The following is an 18,868-nucleotide window of genomic DNA, read 5'->3' as shown; positions in this document are numbered from 1 at the left end:
ACACACACACACACACACACACACACACACACACACACACACACACACACAGATTGATAACAGTGATTCTTCATGATTGTTGTCATTGTTACCATTTAGTTGTAGTGTTGACAGTTGTGTCTGCATGAACGCTGTGTGGTGTATTGTGTATATGTGTGTGTGTAGAATGTAAAGCATCAAAATAACCAGGTCTGCTGTTGAAGACTTGTACATCTGTGACCTATTGTGATGAGATGTTGGATTACCCACTCAGTGCTTGCCTGTTCAATGCCTTCATTGAAGGTGTAATAATCACAGGGGTTTTTTTTGTCGTTTATTGTCACCAGAGTTGAAGTATGTACAGTGCTGTGTGTGTGATGAAAGTAAAATGATATAGCATGCTGAGAACGATAGCATTAGCAGTTACTGTTTTAAATCTTTGTGGACAAAATGTTCTTGCCATTTGTCACATCTGAATGTGACACTGTTGGAATACAAGCCTATTTTATATATATGTGTTGATATGTTGATTTGGTTTTGAACTAGATTTGAAGGCTTTGAGTCTGAACAAGAATTAGTTTTGCACACGTTTTCAAAGCTCTGAGACTGAACAAGATTTAGTTTAGCACACGTTTTCAAGTTCTGAAGAAGTGGTTTTGCACCAGTTTTCAAGGCTCTGAAGACGAGGCTTTGCACCAGTTTTCAAGGGTATGAAATAACTGTTGTGATGAGATTATTGATATATGTGCAGTATGATTTGGTCTGATTTACACGTCACATTTCAACAGCAAAAGTTGGGCAGCGTACCGTCAAAACTGTGTGCTTCTGTAAAGAAAAGATATATATATGACACATATATATATATATATATATATCTATATGTGTGTGTGTGTGTGTGTGCATCAGGCTGGAGTGTACCTTGTGCCATGGCTTGGCAGTATTATTATCCCTACCTGTGATTATTCATTGAGGGTGTCTGGGGAAGGGGGAGGGGTGGGCATTGTCAGTGTATGTGACAAGGGAAGCTTTCACCTTGGGAACCTTGGGTAACATTCATTGTGCAGGACTGTATCCAGGCTGGCCACTGACTGGCTGGTCTGATGAAAGTGTATATATGAGGAGTTTGTCCTCATCAACTTGATTCACTACTTAACAGCTGTATAGATCAGCATGAAACATGTAAAAGAAAAATGAAACAATGTCAAAGAACATTTGCTTACCAACTTTTTTTTTTTTTTCACTCCGGGTATGGCAGGATGAATGGACACAGATTTATACACAAAATTTAAAAGAATTGTTTTGGTGGTGGGCTGGGCAATTAATATGATTTAATTTGTTTCACACCCAACCTTCAAAGGAGATAACATTATGTCCTCTGATGATAATGTCCACTTTAACTGAATTTGATCCCAAATGTCAGATAACACTAAAGAAGGAATGTAATCACAAACAACAGGCAACTATGGAAGTTGGCTGGGCTGATTTCCCGGAAGATTGATTCAGGGAGGAAAAAATGTGTGTGTGTGTATAGATACTCTTTTTTTTCTTTTTTTAATTTTTTAATGTGTGTGTATGCAACCCCACCCTCTCCTCTTCTCCAACAAAGTGTTCTACTGACTAATGAAATTGATAGTACTTCTCTATTGGATGGAATATCAGCCTTTTGGGCAGGAAATATTGCCTCTTGGGTTCATGATTAGAGAAAATTGTTTCATATGGGGAAAAGGTCAGTTATCCGTTTCCAAGATGTTTCCATGGTATTTTCTTTTCACATAATAACATCAATAATAACGACACTACCTCAAAGAAAAGCGCAAATTATTATTAGTAAAACAAAGATGTGAACTTTGTTTTGTGGATCATTCAGAGAAGGGCAGAACTGAACGCACAGTTTTAACCAACAGCAGGTTCCCCAGACACGGCAAAACTGCCCATGTCTACAGCTTTCCTGGTACAGTGTACAAACTGCTCATTTGTTCTTTTTTTTGGTTTTCATTTTCAAACTGTTTACATACTCCAGATCTGCAGATGCCTAAACCTACTCTTGTTCAGGGTCCTTTGTCGTCTTTTCCTTAAGAAGGGACTGTAAACCAGCCAACTGTTACCACCCTTGCAAACAGATTTCTTTTGTGTCCATATTCTTATATCACATGTTGTTGATTTTCTTTGAAGGTTGTTTAAGTCTTTCCATATTGAAAGCATTGTGTCTGTTGTTGTTTGGTGTTTTTTGTTTGTTTTTTTGGTCACTTTCTAGAGCAGCTTAAGACCCTGTCTGCATTGATAAGAAATCTTTGAAAGTATTGTTGATATTTGCACTACCATTTTCATTTTGTGTGTTACTTGACACTGCAAATAGTTCCAATGCTTTGGTTCCTTTTCTGGCCTGTTTGCACACATCATGCTGGTTTACTTGCTCTTGAAATATCTGGCCTGGTAAATTGGAATTGTGTGAATGCGTGCTAGTTGTTGCTGCTAGTGGCTGACTGTGGTGTTTGATATAGCGACATGGTTTGTCACGGCATAGAATCTTCATTCAGATGCTGCTTTGTTTCATTATTCTTTTTTCACTTGTTGGGAGATGCAGCATACACACACGCGCACACACACACACACACACACACACACACAGAGAAATCGAAATCATCCCCTCAGCCTTGTTCATTGAAACTTGAAAGAGAGAAAAGCTATGCACTGAGGCAGACTGATGACTTGGCAGCACTAACAGAATCTCTCTGGTATTGCTCATTGTGTCACAAGACATTTCGCAGAGTGAAAGAAGGGAGATTATTTGGCGCCATCCTGGGTTTTTCTGTCATGTTCTGTTAGGTCTTCAGGCACCAGCATTCTGTGAGGCTCCTGATATGATCTTGAACTGCCTTAGCCTTCAGCAGCACAAACAAGATTTGAATGACTATCATCACTTCAGTATTCATATTGTAATTATTTCTGATAATCACCCAAATGTGCAGGTATAGATCATTTAATTAATGATTCTTTTATTGTCTTTGTTCAAACAAAGTCTGTGGTCCTGAATCAGACTGACTAATTGTGTGTCCATTTGTAAAGGAATTTTGATGTTTTGTACCTGTTGGAATGCACAGGACTGTTTGCTCTTTTTTTTTTCTTCTTTTTTTTAACCTTCCATGTTCTGCCTGTTTGAATTCACAGGGCTGTTGACTCTTTTCTTTTCTTCTTTTCCCCTCAACATCCCTCTTTCTTACATTTTATTATCTTCAGCTTGAGATTACCCAGCACCCAACTTTCTTAATGTATTGGTACATACATTATATATTCTTTCCCCCCCCCCCCCCCCTTTCTTACATTTTATTATTTTCTGCTAGAGAACACCCACCTTGCTGTTTGTAGCAGTTCAAACTTTATACTGTTGTTGTTTTTCCCACCCCTCTTCCTTACATCTTGTTATTGTCTGCAAGAAATTCTCCACCTTGCTCTGTGTATCAGTTCAAAATTTGTACTGCATTCTTTCTTGAACACCACTCTTTCTTACATTTTATGCTGTGCTAGAGAATACCGAATTTGCTGCATGTACCTGTACATACTTCATGTACTGTTTGTTCCCCAGTGTGTTTGCTACAACCTGCACTGAATAGGAGTACATCTGAAGCCTGTCACAGACAGTGCTACTGTTTTCTTGTTTAATTCACGTGAATTCCACATACCTCAAGGGAAAATATTGAATTATCAGTTATTCACTGTTGATTAATGAATAAACCATAGCTATGGTGCTTGCAAATCAGCCCTGAGTGGGCTTTGGTGATAGAAAGTAAATCAGCATTGGAGGAGGAGATATGAGTAACGTTGTCATGGTGTTTGTCTGTCACTGTCACATCCCATGATGATGACTTTTGGCATCCAGCAATGGCAGCACATACGTCTTCAACACGGTAGAAAATTGGTAGCGCACAAATAAAAATGTTCTTTAAAAAAGGTCAGGTTGCAGCAGAAGTCTGTGGTCTGGACATTGGTGGAAGCTGCTGTGTGTCATCTTTCCCTGGCAGTGAGAGAGACACTGTCAGCCTTCTTGTTGTGTTGATGTACTTTATTTTTTGCCACAACAAATTTCCCTGAGTGAAATTCAAGATGCTCTCTCCAGCGCTAACGCTTCACCACAGTGCAGCGCCACACTTGTTGTTGTTTTTTTATTTTAAACCTGCAAGTGTAATTGTTTAATTACCAAAGTGTATTTTTGTACATAATTTTCGCAGGGACAACCCTTTTGCAGCAATGAATTCTTTTGTGTGCGCTAAAAGCATGCTGCTCACAGGACCTGAGATTTATCATCTCGTCCAAAAGCCTGGCACCCAAACCACCACTCAGGGTACAGTGAAGAGGGCAACAGGTACATCTCATTGAACGAAAATATTGTAATGGTGTTCATACAGACAAGAAATGGTGATTTGACACAAAAGACAAGCAAGGCGCCATTCAAACAAAACATGGATATCAATAAAAGGAAGAAATGAACGTTCACAGTGCCATGCTTCTTTGCCACATTGCTCTAACTGACAAGGTTCGCTGTGACAGGCAGAGCTGTGAAGAAGTTTCTCCTTTATCATCATCATCTTTTCTTTTTTTTTTTTTTTTTCTTTTTTTTCTATCCAAGATATCTCTTTCTTTTTCTTTTCTTTTTTTTTTTTCCTTGCGTTACATCTGGATACATCATCCTATAACTACTTCTGATTGATACTCATGCTTGATAACATCTACAGTCTGACTGCTCCCTTGGAGGATTTCCTTTTGCGTCCCTTCCATGGATTGGAGTTTTTCCCCTTTTGAAGTTTTCTCTCCCATTGATTGATGATTTGTATGGATACCTTGATGGATTGGAGTTTTTCCCCTTTTGAAGTTTTCTCTCCCATTGATTGATGATTTGTATGGATACCTTGATGGATTGGAGTTTTTCCCCTTTTGAAGTTTTCTCTCCCATTGATTGATGATTTGTATGGATACCTTGATGGATTGGAGTTTTCTCCCTTTTCATGGATTGACGTTTCCCCCATTTGAGGTTCCATCAGACTGGTAGTTTTGTGACTTGGTTTAATGTTTGTTGGGGGGGAGGGGGGGGGGGGTGCTGATATACAAAGATTCCATATGGTTGTTTTCTTCTTTTTTTTCTCCCTCTCATCTGTCATGTTTTGGGGTCAAGGGCACAGGTCATGGTTTAACCCAAGAGGAGGTAAATGGTACCAATGTTTATGCAACAAGATGCTATGCCACCAGGAGACGCTGTGCTCCTGACTGAAATCGTGTTTGAGGTTTGGTTTGGTTTGTTGTTTGTTTTTGCATATTGGGTTTTTTTGTGTGTGTTTTATAGGGTGGATGGGGGAGCGTTTTTTGTTGTTTTTTTTGTGTGTGTGGTTTGGTTTTTTTTCAAACAGTTGTGTGATTCAAGGTTTCATATATGACTTTGTGACTTGCATGCTGTTAGATTTCATTTTTATCTTCAGAATTGTATATGAATACACACACACACACACACACACACACACACACACACACAGAGATGAATCAATAAATTATCAGTCATGAATCCATGTAATTGAATCAGCCATCAGTGAACTGCTCTGAGTAGATTGATCAATGAGGAGAAAAGGATGTATGATTGTTGTTGGTTATTTGTTATTTTTACTCTTTTTTTTTTTCTCTCTCTCTCTCAAGGCCTGACTAAGCACGTTGGGTTACGCTGCTGGTCAGGCATCTGCTTGGCAGATATGGTGTAGCGTATATGAATTTGACTGAACGCAGTGACACATCCTTGAGCTACTGATACTGATACTGGTTGTGGATTGGATGACCATGCCTGTTATGGACAGTGTTGTTTTGCTGGTAGTTGGGTAGTTGTTGTTTTTTTGTGCAACAGTGTTTTGTTGAACACAGTTGATATTTTTTCTTTCTTTGTTTCCTTTTTTTTTATTTTTTTTTTAAGGTAGGTAGGTTGTCCTGATTTGGCCTTGCGCAGTCGGTTAGACCAGCAACAGCCATGTGAAATGTCAAGTTACCTGTTTGTGCAAGGTGTGTTCCTGGGTTCCAAGCTTGGCGTCAGTTCAGGGTTGATGTGAAACACTTGGAAGATGGCAAATTAGCATTTCTTGACTTTCAACATTTTGAATTCTGTTTCACAGTTATATATATGCAAGCATAGACAATCGCATATACATGCATGTACACACACACACACACACACACACACACACACACACACACACACATTGTCTGATATCACTAAACATTGAAAAGACGTAAAACTAAACACACATACACACACACTTGGTTAGACATTTTAGGACAGTTTGTTTGATTACATTTTCAACATCTTGTGATATAATAATAAAGAGTGGAAAAGACATCACTGACTTTATGGGGGTGGGGGTGGAGATTTTTACTATGCTGTGGCAATTATGTTTCATATGTGTGATATATTTTTGTGTGTATGATAGTCAGTGGTGTTTGACTATGATTACATACTTTTAACAAAAGAGCAAGGGTTCCTTTGCCTGTTCAGGTCAGCATGATAACACATTGTTTTTGCACAAGAAACGTTTTCCAGAGTGGTGAAAGAAAGTTAAAGCAGTGACTTGGTCAGAGCTCTGTAACTTGTGAAAAAAATTTTAAGGCCTTTGTACTTATCCACCTTGTTGTTGTTTTTGTTTGGGGAGGGGGGTCTGAAATGTGTGTGTGTGTGTGTGTGTGGTTGGGCATAATTGTGTGTGTAAAGTGTTAGATACATACTTTGGGGTAACCCCTTGTTGATTGAAAATGACAGGAGACATACTGAGCATCATGTTCTAGCCTTGGAGCTGGAACTGAATGATCACTTCACTAATGGTGTCAGGGTCACATGTCTTCTTGATTGAGACATTTCCAGAGGGAAATTGTAGTTGGTGTGTGTGTTTTTTTTTGGTTTTGTTTTTTTGTTTGTTTGTTTGGGGCGGGGGGTTGGGTGGAGGGGTGTTGGGGGGGGGGGGGGGGTGTTGGGGGAAAATAATAATTCTATACAGTTAGAGTTAATAAAAAAAAAAAAATGTAGAGAAGAAGTGTTTCACACATTTTGTTTGTGTTCAACTGCTGTTTGATGCATCAGATTTGTCAGATGAATTACTTGAAGGCTTTGAGATTATCTTCCAGAATGCCTGGTATATTTTTCATATCCAAATTACACGAGGCAAACACAGGACTCAACCCCATTTGTCTGGCGAGTGTACACACATGTATGCAGACATGCACTTTTGTGATAGGACACCAAAAGTATTTGTTATCTAAATGTATGGGTGTGTATGTGTGTGTAAACACAAGTGAAGGAGAGAAAGATGTCAGATTTTTTTTTAAATAATCATTTTGTGCATGTATGTTTTTGCGTGTATGTGTGATTAAAGATTGACCTGTTAAAAGTGTTACATATGTGTTTGTGTGTGTCACTGGTTATGATGTGCATTTCTGCATTCATGCATGCATTCGTGTGTATTAATTCCCACACCTGTTGCCAGCATTAGCTCAAGTAGGAATCTTTGCGTGTGCAAGATTACACTTAGTGGAAATCTTGTCACACAAGGTCATAGTTGGTGGAACTCTGCAACACCCAAGACAACAGATAGCCTGCACAGTGCTAACACTTTAAACAACAGCAACACGCTCAGTGAGCATGGTGTACTTACTTACTTATTAGCAATTATGATTATGAGTGATTATGATCCTGAGTATTGCTGCTGCTCATCAAACTCAAGGTCTCCATGTTTTTGTAGTCAGCATGGGGATGGTCTTTCATTCTTGGAGTAAACTGTCGGAACAGGAGTTACTCTGTTATTTACTATTTATTGAGAAATAGTTATGTGTTGATGACAACGTATTTACAATTGATTTTTTGTTTGCTTGTTTATTTGTATATGCTCAAGTAGATACCAGGCCTTGGTGTATACCCAGTGTGCTGGTCAGGATTTGACAGCCTGTCATTTGTAACCAGAAAACTTAAAGCTGTAGACTGCAATAACAGAAAAGCATTTTGAATGGGTCACAAGAAATAATCTTTACTGCTTACTGTCCCAAAACCATGAGGATAAAGATCTTTTTTCTTTTCAAGCCCCCCAAAAACATGGAACAGACTCCCTGACAACTCCAACACTGACTCCTGTGCCACTTTTAACTCTGTCCTCTCATCTTGTTTCTTCTCTCAGCAGTACCTTTTGTTGTGGCATGTCCAGCCAAACAGGATATACTTCTGTGCATGTGGTATGCCTGACGTTTTTTGTGAATAGAAATATATATGTTTGTACACATATGCATGTATGTGCCAGTGTGTGGTTGTATGTATGTATGTGTTGTGTTTATGTGTGTGTATAGTTTGTTAGGTACATTTTGGTGTGTGTATATATGACATAGAAGCACCTAGAGCAAATTTCTTGGAAAGATTGCTAGAAATGGTGTGCATCAGTATTATTATTATAACCCTCCAGGGTCATAGGGGCACTGCGCGGTGGAATGCTGTACCACAACGCACAAGAAATAATCAGAAGGTTATTGATGTGGGAATTGCCAGTATGATTTCTTTTTTTTCCAAGAAAGAGAGAACATGGAAGAGGTAGGACATTAATTATAATTGTTGGTGCAGAATAAGAGGAGACGGAACATGTACTGACTGCAGTCTGTTAACATGTATCACATTTCTTGTCACCAGCAGGCTTGTGTGTGTATGTCTGTATATGTGTGTGTGTGTGTGTCTATGTGTGTGTGAAATTTGAACCACCATACCTGCCGAAAGCATGTAAACCACACCACAGCAATGGGCATGAATAAATGTGTGGATTTGTGTTAAAGCGGTTGGTCATTAATTCAACGTCTATTCACCAAGATGATTTTTAAACAGGGAGAAAAATGTGTGTATTTATATTATCCAAGGAACTTTTTGAGGGGGAAAAAAGTAAGAGAATCTAACTAAGCATGAAATCAACTTAGCAATGAAAAACAGAGGCGTCACTGTGTTTGGTCAAATCCATAAACGCTACACCACATCTGCCAAGCAGATGCCTGACCAGCAGCGTAACCCAACGTGCTTAGTCAGGCCTTGAGAAAAAAAATTTTTTTAAATAAATAGATAAAAATGAAATAGAATAACAAAAATTAAAAACATAAATAAATAGATAAATAAAAAATAATAGATAAATACATAAAAAAAAATACTACTACTACTACTACTAATAATAATAATATTTATAAGGCGCAAAATCTTGATGAAGTAAACCACAGTACAGCGGTGTGTGTGTGTGTGTGTGTGTGTGCATTCTTGGTGGTTTTTTTGCTTTTGGGTTGTTTTTTGTTTTTGGGTGGGTTTGTTTTTAAGTGTTATGACATATGCTATATATGTTTTGTTACAAATTCAACCAAGAGAAACTCGTCTGCCCACAGTCATCCTCACACTTTTATTCCCACAACAGGGATCTGTTGGGATGTTTTGAATATACTGTACACGGCTCAAGTTTCTTTTTCATTATATCAAATCTCATGCTCTCTGTCTCCACTCTGTCACTCACTCACTCTCTTTCTCACTCTCTCTCTGTGGCCTGCTATACCCACCTCTACATTCTCCCTCCTTCCTCTCTCTGTCCACTCCCCCTCTCCACCCCCCACCCCCACATACCACTACCCCCCACCCCCCAAACTCCCAGGCCCACCACCCCTCCAAACAGAACCCAAAAAGGAAGTTGACAAGGTTCTCTTCCTGGATTATTCCTCTTGTCCCTGCGCCTTGCATAGGCTGTGGTCTGTTCACTGTTTCGCGAGACTGGACCGTTCTTCCTTCTTGATGACGGTTCCTGTGTGTAGGAAATCAGAAATCGCTGTGGTTTATGTTTGTGTCTTTCCTGTTAAGCTAGTCACCATGTTGAGAAAAGGGGTGTGCATTTTTCTTTTCATTTGTGTGGGTGTGTGTGGGGTGGGGGTGGGGATGTTGTTTTATGTTCTGTTTTGGTTTTTCTTTTAGCTTTGGATTTGGAGAAGGGTAAGAATGAGGTCATGAAACAAAAGTTATTTTTCACTTCTTTTTTTTTTTTTTTTTACCTAATGCTGCACTCTCCTACACACACACACACACACACACATACACACACACACACACACACAAACACACACACACACACACAAATCATCACCCCTTTGCACATTTTTGTTATTTGCAAAGGAACTGTTTGAAACAAGAACTGGCAACAAAACACCCAAATGTGAGGTTCCTGACAATATTTTGCTATACATATGCATTGATTGAAATTCTTCTGGACTGGGCATAAACACATTCAGCTGGTGCTGAAACTGAAACTGAAATACTCATGATCCGACACACATGCGAGTGCACACAGACATGCACATGCATGCATGCATGCACACACACATACACACACAAATAGAAAAAATATTGTTTCACTACCCTCTTACCCATGCATTGTGTTAATGCATTATAAAATGGCATGTCTGATCGTCTGCTTATGTGAGGGTGTTGGACTGGTCTCCTCATGTTCATGGTCAGAACCACCGTATTCTGGAAATGATGCAGCCATTTTTCCCTGGATTAACAATTTTTTCTTGCCATTTTGAAGAGAAATATGTTTCAGGGTTCAGTTCATCTTACTCATACATGCCCTTTTTGCTGATCTGTGATTTTTTTTTCTTCCATCTTTTATTCATCGTGGGTGAGCTACAACAGGTGTATTCTTCCTGAGCAGATTATTTTATCAATAATGAAAGTAATGTGATATTTTATTGGTTGGCTTTATAATGTTTGTAAAGTTAATATGACCATTGTTGTTACAAATGTGTAGAAATGTTCGGGAAGGTTGTTGGGCGTTTGGGGGTGGGGGGTAGATGGGAGGGGGGGGGGGAGATTAGGGGAGATGAAAACTAAAAGGTTGGGATGTGGATTGTGTCTGTTTAAATTGGAAAACAAAATAAACAGGGTGCTGGATTGAATAATGACTTTTTAATTAATTTTATTTGTTTATTTGATTTTTCAGGTGCTAATATGAGAAATGCACATGGTATTGTTTCAGTGATGGTAGAAAAACAAAGAATGATGCTGTGTTCCTACTATGGAAAACTTAAAAGAGCCACATGCATGAAAGCTCAGTGCAGCCGCCACACACACAAACAGATACACACACACACCATGTTCTCCCAGCCTTCATGTCCATTGACTCTTAATCCTGGTGTACTCACCCCACCCACACCCATCCACCATCTCTACAAACACCATTTTCTTCCTGTTTAGTAACCCTTAAGTCTGGCTCATCCCCTGCTCACCCCCACCACCACTCGCACCATTTTCTCCCAGCCTTCCTGTCCACTGGCCCGGGATCCTGGCTGACCACCACCATCCTCACACACACACACACACACACACACACACCTCCCCACCACACACACACACACACACACCTCCCCACCACACACACACACACATACCACCTCCCCACCACACACGCACACACACACACACACACACAACTCCCCAACACACACACACACACATACCACCACACCACACACACACACGCACACACACACCTCCCCACCACACACACACACACACACACACACCTCCCCACCACACACACACACATACCACTTCCCCACCACACACACACACACACACACATACCACCACACACACACACACACACACACCTCCCCACCACACACACACACACACACACATACACCTCCCCAACACACACACACATACCTCCCCAACACACACACACACACACACACACTGTTTTCCGAGCTTTTCTGTCCAGTGACTTTATCCTGGCTTCCAAACCCGCTCCCCCTCTCCCACAATAACTGTTCTATGAAGGATCTTCCATGCGCTCAGCACCCATTTTGGCGTCTAATATTTCACACACACACACACACACACACTTTTCAGTGCACTCGGCACCCATTTCGGGACATATTCATCCCCATTCATCCGCAGTGTGTTTTTATAAATGTTTTGATAGAAGATCATTAACATAATATTATATTCATATAGTGCATTCCAACCTCACAAAGCGCTGTACAATAAATCTTCAGTCAGACACAAAGCACACAAGACTGCACACACGCACATACACATACACACATGAACACAGACGCGCAATGACGCACACACGAACGCATACATAAACCCAGAATTTTCCACTGAGTGTTGTCCCCATGAATAAACTTACCATTCAGCTTCATTCACACGTCGACTACCCTGAAGAGCTGTTGACATCGTTGTCCCATTCACATCTTTTGTGAGACTTAAATTATCACACACACACACACACGCACACACACATACACATATATACATGATACCTTATGTATATATATGTGTAATTATTAGGAGAAAAAAAGAGAAGAAGAAAAAGGTCATTCATATGGTTGAGGGAGGAATGAGTTATATCTGTTCACACCACCTTTTTGAGTGTGCGTCTGTCGTTGCCTGTGTATACGTGTGTCTGTGCTTATGTACGCGAAAGAGATTGAGAGGAGGAAGACTTTTCTTAAATGGCCAGTCACACGTGCTGGTGTTCGTAGACATCTTTAGTTAAAGTATTATTTTTCACGTTTGAATGTAACTTTTAAATGAATTAGGAAGGCATGAGCGGAGGGTGGGTTGTGTGGTGAATTGCTAGAAACATGGTAGATGGATAATAGAACCAAGGATGAATATTTTAAGGAAATAGAAGTACAATAAAGAAAATTAGTGTTAATTAAATGACTTTGGCATTAAAAGGGGAGTCGTGAATTTTGCAAAAGTCAAAAACATCAGCGTTCACAGTGACATAAGATCACAATCAACATGCTTTCATGAAAGTGGGGCAAATTCATTTTGAGAGAAAGAGCAAATGATCCTTTTTTTTTTTCAATTCTTAAATCATATTTTGATCTTTCATTCCAAATCAGTCACAGACATGTGGTCTTTGGTCATGGAAGACTTTCTAGCCGGGTGTGGCAGTCAAATGGTCAGAACATTCATTTTTCGGTCTGAGGGCCTTGGGTTTGATCCGGGTACTGGCGCCTGATAGATAAAAGGGTAGAGGTTGTTTTGATCTCCCAGGTCAACATGTGTTCAGACCTGCTTGTGCTTTAATCCCCAGTGTGTGAATTCATATGCAAAAGATAAATACGCATGGTAAAGATCCCATAATCCCTGTGCGTGTTAACAGGTGTTTTTTGTTGTTGTTTTTGTTTTTGTTTTTTGTTGTTGTTTGGGTTTTTTTTAACCTGTCTCTCTTTCTCAGACACACATACACTGTGCGCACGTAAACACATGTGTACACACACTCACGCTTGTATTCACTCTCTCTCTCTCTCTCTCTCTCTCTCTCTCTCTGTCTGTCTGTGTACATGGATACATGTATTGAGAAAAACATTTATATGTGCATATGTTTGTATGCCTCTTAGAACAATGGCAGATATGTATGATGGCCAGTGTGCTAATATCTCGATCCACCGTTGGAAAAAGATTCATCCATTCTCTGTCTGTCTGTCTGTCTCTCTCTCTCTCTCTCTCTCTCTCTCACACATACACGCGCGCGCGCACAGAGACGCACAGTGGCTAATTAAGCTACAGTCTATGAATCGCAAACACGCACACTGACACACATACACCGATACAGTCATGATCATGAGACAACCACCTCCCACCCTCCTCCCACCCCACACACACTAAAAAAAAATTTTTTAATAAAAAATTATATATATATATATAAACAACAACAACAAAGCCCACACATTTAGCTAATGGGGCTTTTCCCTCTGACTTTTTTTCACTTGAACCTCACCCATGCACGCCCTATTTATTACTAATGGAGCGTACACAGCATGTCAGCCCCACCCCCACGACATACCCTCTACATCCTGTGTCTGACGCAAACTGCACCACAATGGGAACAACCCAGCTGTCATAGCACTGGGAAGGCCGAAGGAGATGATCTGTGTTCAGTTTTAGAAAGACACACACACACACAGTCATGTGTCATATGTGTGACATGACTGTGTGTGTGTGTGTGACGGTGAAGGATCGTGTTTTCCTTCCTGCCCCTATACAATGTATCCGCTTGCTGATAAGCTTTAATGTCCTTCAGCAGATCAAGTTGTCTCACGTGTGGTGAAATAGGTCTGTCATGACGACCATGGTGGTGGTGAATGATAATGCGCTTCCCGGTTTGTTTGTTTTTTAGCTGTTGAATTTAAAGTCATGTGATATTAACTTCTTCTTTTTTTTTTTTTCCTGTGGGGGTGAGAATGGTAGTGGGCGGTTGTTGTTTGGGGAGATATTGAAAAGGATATCTTTTATTAGGTGGTGGTAATTGAGTACTGTCTGTTCATCAGTCTCTCTCTCTCTTTCACTATCAAATAATTTATCAGTTTTGTTAGTCATTTACCGGTGCCGTGTGTGCAAACAGTATAGGCCAGGTCATATTTACGTAAACTGTACACATTATGATTAAGAGTTTTTTGTTTGTTTGTTTGTTGTTGTTGTTGTTGTTGTTTTTTGTGGGGTTTTTTGTGTTTTTTTGTTGTTGTTGTTGTTGTTTTTTTTTTGGGGGGGGTGAGTTTTTTTTTCCCCCAATGAATAAGGCGTGTGAAAGCACAAAACAAACATTGTGGTGCTCCATAATCTGCATGCAACCGAGGCCACCCCCACTCCCCCCCCCCAAAAAAAGAGAAGTTTTTGGCCCTCAAAATAGAATGAAAAATTGTAGGAAACTGATCACGACGTCTGCTAATGATAACACTGCTTCAACCGTACACGAAAAATTGCTAGAATTACTAGAATAGGAAATTACCCCCCGCCCACCCCTATCCCTTAAGTTATTTTTTTAAGTCGTGAAAATATGCAAGAGAATATGCCAAATGCGACAGGTGTGTCTGAAATTTGAAATTATGCAGAAAGTGGCGCCATAAATTTCTTCTGTGAAGCAGGCGTATAACTTGGTCAGGCTGCTCTTTCTCTGCACTGTGATGACTCCAAAGATCTTTATATATATGTATATATATATAACACAAAAACAGATAAATACATACTCAAATCATAACAATTTGTAAAGAAAAAAACACACAAACAAAAAGAAAAGAGAAATATTGAACTTATAATATCATTGAGAATGAGGAGATGAAGAAAGAACAAGATGACTGGAAAGAACTGAATTTTTCCAATTTTTATGCCTAATTTGGTGTCAACTGACAAAGTATTTGCAGAGAAAATGGCAATGTTAAAGTTTACCACGGACACACAGACACACACACACAGAGACAACCGAACACCGGATTAAAACATAGACTCACTTTGTTTACACAAGTGAGTCAATAAGGAGAAAATGACGTGGCACACAGAAAGGAAGAGAAGAGCACGTCTTTGATTGGAGGATGATACAAAAAGAAAAGGGTATTTCAAGATCATTCTTGTTGGGGAATGAAATGGTTGAAGATGCTCGTGAGAAATACGGCGTTGAGTTCAGTTTTATTTATTATGATGGTGGTGAGTTTGTGTGTGTTTTTTTCTGCCTCTGTTTTCTTGTTCTTTCTTTTTTTTTTAAACTAAAATTTGTAAGGGCAGTTTTAGTCATGTTAATAGTGCTATCATACCAACACATGACTGAATTCGTGATTCTAATATCCCCCGTAGTGAGAAGCACAAAGCAGCAGTGGCTTTAAGTTGTGTGCCTTTGTCTGGCCTTAATTTCAGAGAGTAACGGGGCTTGTTTAATATTCCACACACGTCAATTCATTTGATCATGATGAAGCGTGTGGTGAATTACAATGGTTCTTTTACAGCATTATTCCTGGGAGTGAAATTATGACATGCATGCTGCGTTTTGTGTTGAAAATGGAGTAATAATACAGAAACTAGTCATCGCAAATGGTTGAAAGAGAGTGATTCTGTGGTAACTGGTAATCACAATAATGGCCGTGAAAATGACGTTGTGCAACATCAGCCCATTCATAATCACAGTATAGAACTTGTATTTTGAAAATCACATGAACAGTAACTCAAAATCACATTGTGTTGACAAAGACTGCTGTGACCGGTAAACACAGTACACACTGACCTAGAATCATATTGAAGTAATTCATTATCACCGTGTGTAAAAACAGAGCAAGCCCACTGAGTAATTAGCTATCACATTATGTTGAAAATTAGATTACAGTTACTTGTAATCACTTTGTCTGACAAATAGACTTTTGTAACTCGTAATCACATTGTGTTTGAAGTAGAGGACAGCTCCAGTAAATTGTATTATTTATATATTTCTGTTGAAAATCAGACATTCATAATCACAGTATGTGGAAAATTGAGCAGGACTATCACAACTTATAATCATTGTGTGAATATTGAGCAGGACTTTTAAAATCAAGCAAGACTATCATAGCTCATGATCACATTGTGATGAAAATCAAGCAGGGCTGCCATTACTTAAAATCACAAATGCGTTGAAAATCAAGCAAGACTATCATTACTGTGATCACAATCATACAATGTTTTTAAAATCAAGCAGAACTATGTTGACAATAGAGTGAGAGTGATACGACCATAACTGATGATAACAGTGATATATATATATATATAACGATGTGTTTGCCATACTGGGGTCTTTTTCACTTGCAAATTAGTGTTCACTCATCTTCTCCTGAACGAAGAGAACTTACTTGAACTTCATCCGTTTTGTAGTCACAAGAAACATGACAATGGCGTTTCGTTCACTTGCGTGGGTCCACGAAATCTGACTTGTAAGCACAACTTTACCCCGAACATCCTGTTCGCTGTGATCCATTGTGTTCACACTGTAAACACATGGCTTCCTTGTTTGTTTGATTTTTTTTTTTTTTTTTTTGTTGTTGTTGTAATAACAAGATTTTCCATTGGACCACAGAACAAAGCAGTTGAATACAGGTTTATTACTTTTCCTTTTGTGTTTGCTGTTTCTTCTGTGTTTGTAGTTTACATCTTCTGTGTTTATTTGTATCTAGATCTGCCAGTGAGCTTTTATGTGTTGGACCATTTTTAACCCAATCATTAACTTAAGGCAGCCGTACTCGGTTTTCATGGGTGTCTACAAGCATACGAACGAAGCGCTCCAAAGACATGTAATTGGAGAGGAGTGAAACTGAACTCTTTGTGTGATATAAGACTTTCATGCGTTTGATTCCCACCCTCTATTCAGTTGTACAGGGTTTCATGGCCATGCTTTATCTGCCCACACCTCAGTCTTTTCATACTGGTTTCAACAGAGAAAACTGAATCATTCTTTTGTCGCCCAGTGTGGGAGATATGGGCGTGTTGATTTGTACACGCGAAAATGTGTGGTGTCACTTTTAAAACTGGCAGACAGCTTGGTCTTGTATATTTATGAAAAGTGTCACGGTGTGTTTGCCATGGTGTATTGTTGGAAGGTTGTTCAGTTTGTGTGTTGCTGTAAACAGATGGTATGGCATGATGTAACTGTCACATTGTTGATGAAAGTGTTGTGGGGTGTTTCGAGTTCCAATTGATGGTGGTTTTTCATGAGTTTCATTAAAAGATGCAATTTTTCTTATCATACATTACCTTTGTTATGTGTGTGTGTGTGTGTGTGTGTGTGTGTGTGTGTGTGTGAGAGAGAGCAATTCTTGCTGGCTCCCCACCCCCACCCCCCCTTGCCTGTTAGCTGTCTGCATGCCATTGTTCATTTTGATAACTGATGTTTTCTCAAAAGTCATCAACAGTCAACAGCATCACGTTTGAGCACACAAAACTGACAACAAAAATTCATGGTTATTTCAGTATACACCGAATCTAAAGCTTCATTTTCCGAGAGGCTTAGAAAATCATTACTTTTGAATTTTCCCCGATTTACGCTAACTCCAGCAACACCACAGTGAGCACAAGCAACATTTTGAAATTTCCCTGGTTAGAAATTAGCATTACTATTCATGTAATGTTAAATTTTAAGAGGATGACACAACCGTGTACAACACGACCACTTCCGAGGAGGATCAGTTCCATCTACAGGGAGACCTCACCATCTTGCTGGGAAGTGCTCCCTACAGACGCAAGACACAGACAAAATCAGTGGAATACAGGTCATACTGCTTTGTGTAGCTGCTTCGTTTGTAGGTTACACTACTTTATGTATCAGATCATGCAGTGAGTATTAAGTGGCCAGTTTTTCCAATCAGTAACTTGGCAGCCGCCTTTTCTGTGTTTTACAAATACCACAACGAAGCGTCCAAAGACATGTCAATGGAGAGAGAAACTGATAATTTTTTGATATAAAACTATCTTTTGATCCATCATATATGAATTTCATGCATGCTTTATTGCCAACCTAGTTTGATATGGATATTAAAGAGAACAAATCTTCTATTTAGATTGATATGTGTTTTGAAACGCGTAAATGCTTTACTTAGATCAAAAGTGGAATATGGTCATATTGTGTTGGCCCCATGCTATGTGGAAGTTGTTAGTTTGTTGTGGTAAACAGATGAGCAATAAGTACTTATGAAAGTGTATGTGCATTCTAAATGAGTGTTTACAGAGTTTCTTAAATATGCATTTACCAGTGACCCGCAACAGAAGAGTCCCGACTCACGACTATGAACTGCACGGGCATACTCGAAACCGTCACCAGCGTCAAGTACCAAGGAGTTACGATCAGTACCAACAGTTTTCGTTCCCACCAAGGACCATCAGGAATGGAACAGTCTACCTGATAATGTAGTGGAGGCCAAGACCATGGACACTTTCGTGTCAAGGGCCTCCAAACTTCAATAGGGCAGCACTTTATTTCCGGGGCCCGGGCTCCCCTGGATGAAAGGGGGGGGGGGCTAACGCTCGTGGCTAGGCTTCTTCTTTCTTTTCTTTTTTTTTTCC

The 18,868-nt window shown here is 39.6% G+C and overlaps 1 long non-coding RNA gene across 1 annotated transcript; it reads right to left on the bottom strand.

Annotated features, from left to right (window-relative positions):
- Positions 1 to 9,624: 9,624 nt before the first annotated feature.
- LOC143283391 (uncharacterized) lies at positions 9,625 to 17,564 on the bottom strand. The gene is made up of 3 exons (XR_013055397.1): positions 16,666 to 17,564; positions 10,420 to 10,522; positions 9,625 to 9,803 (listed from the first exon to the last, which is right to left on the bottom strand). It is a non-coding gene; the product is annotated as an uncharacterized LOC143283391 (long non-coding RNA).
- Positions 17,565 to 18,868: the final 1,304 nt, after the last annotated feature.

The sequence above is a fragment of the Babylonia areolata genome, chromosome 6, assembly GCF_041734735.1.
Source record: "Babylonia areolata isolate BAREFJ2019XMU chromosome 6, ASM4173473v1, whole genome shotgun sequence".
NCBI classification, from domain to species: Eukaryota; Metazoa; Mollusca; class Gastropoda; order Neogastropoda; family Buccinidae; genus Babylonia; species Babylonia areolata.
Note: the sequence above shows the minus strand (reverse complement) of the source record. Positions and strands in the feature narration are given on the sequence as shown.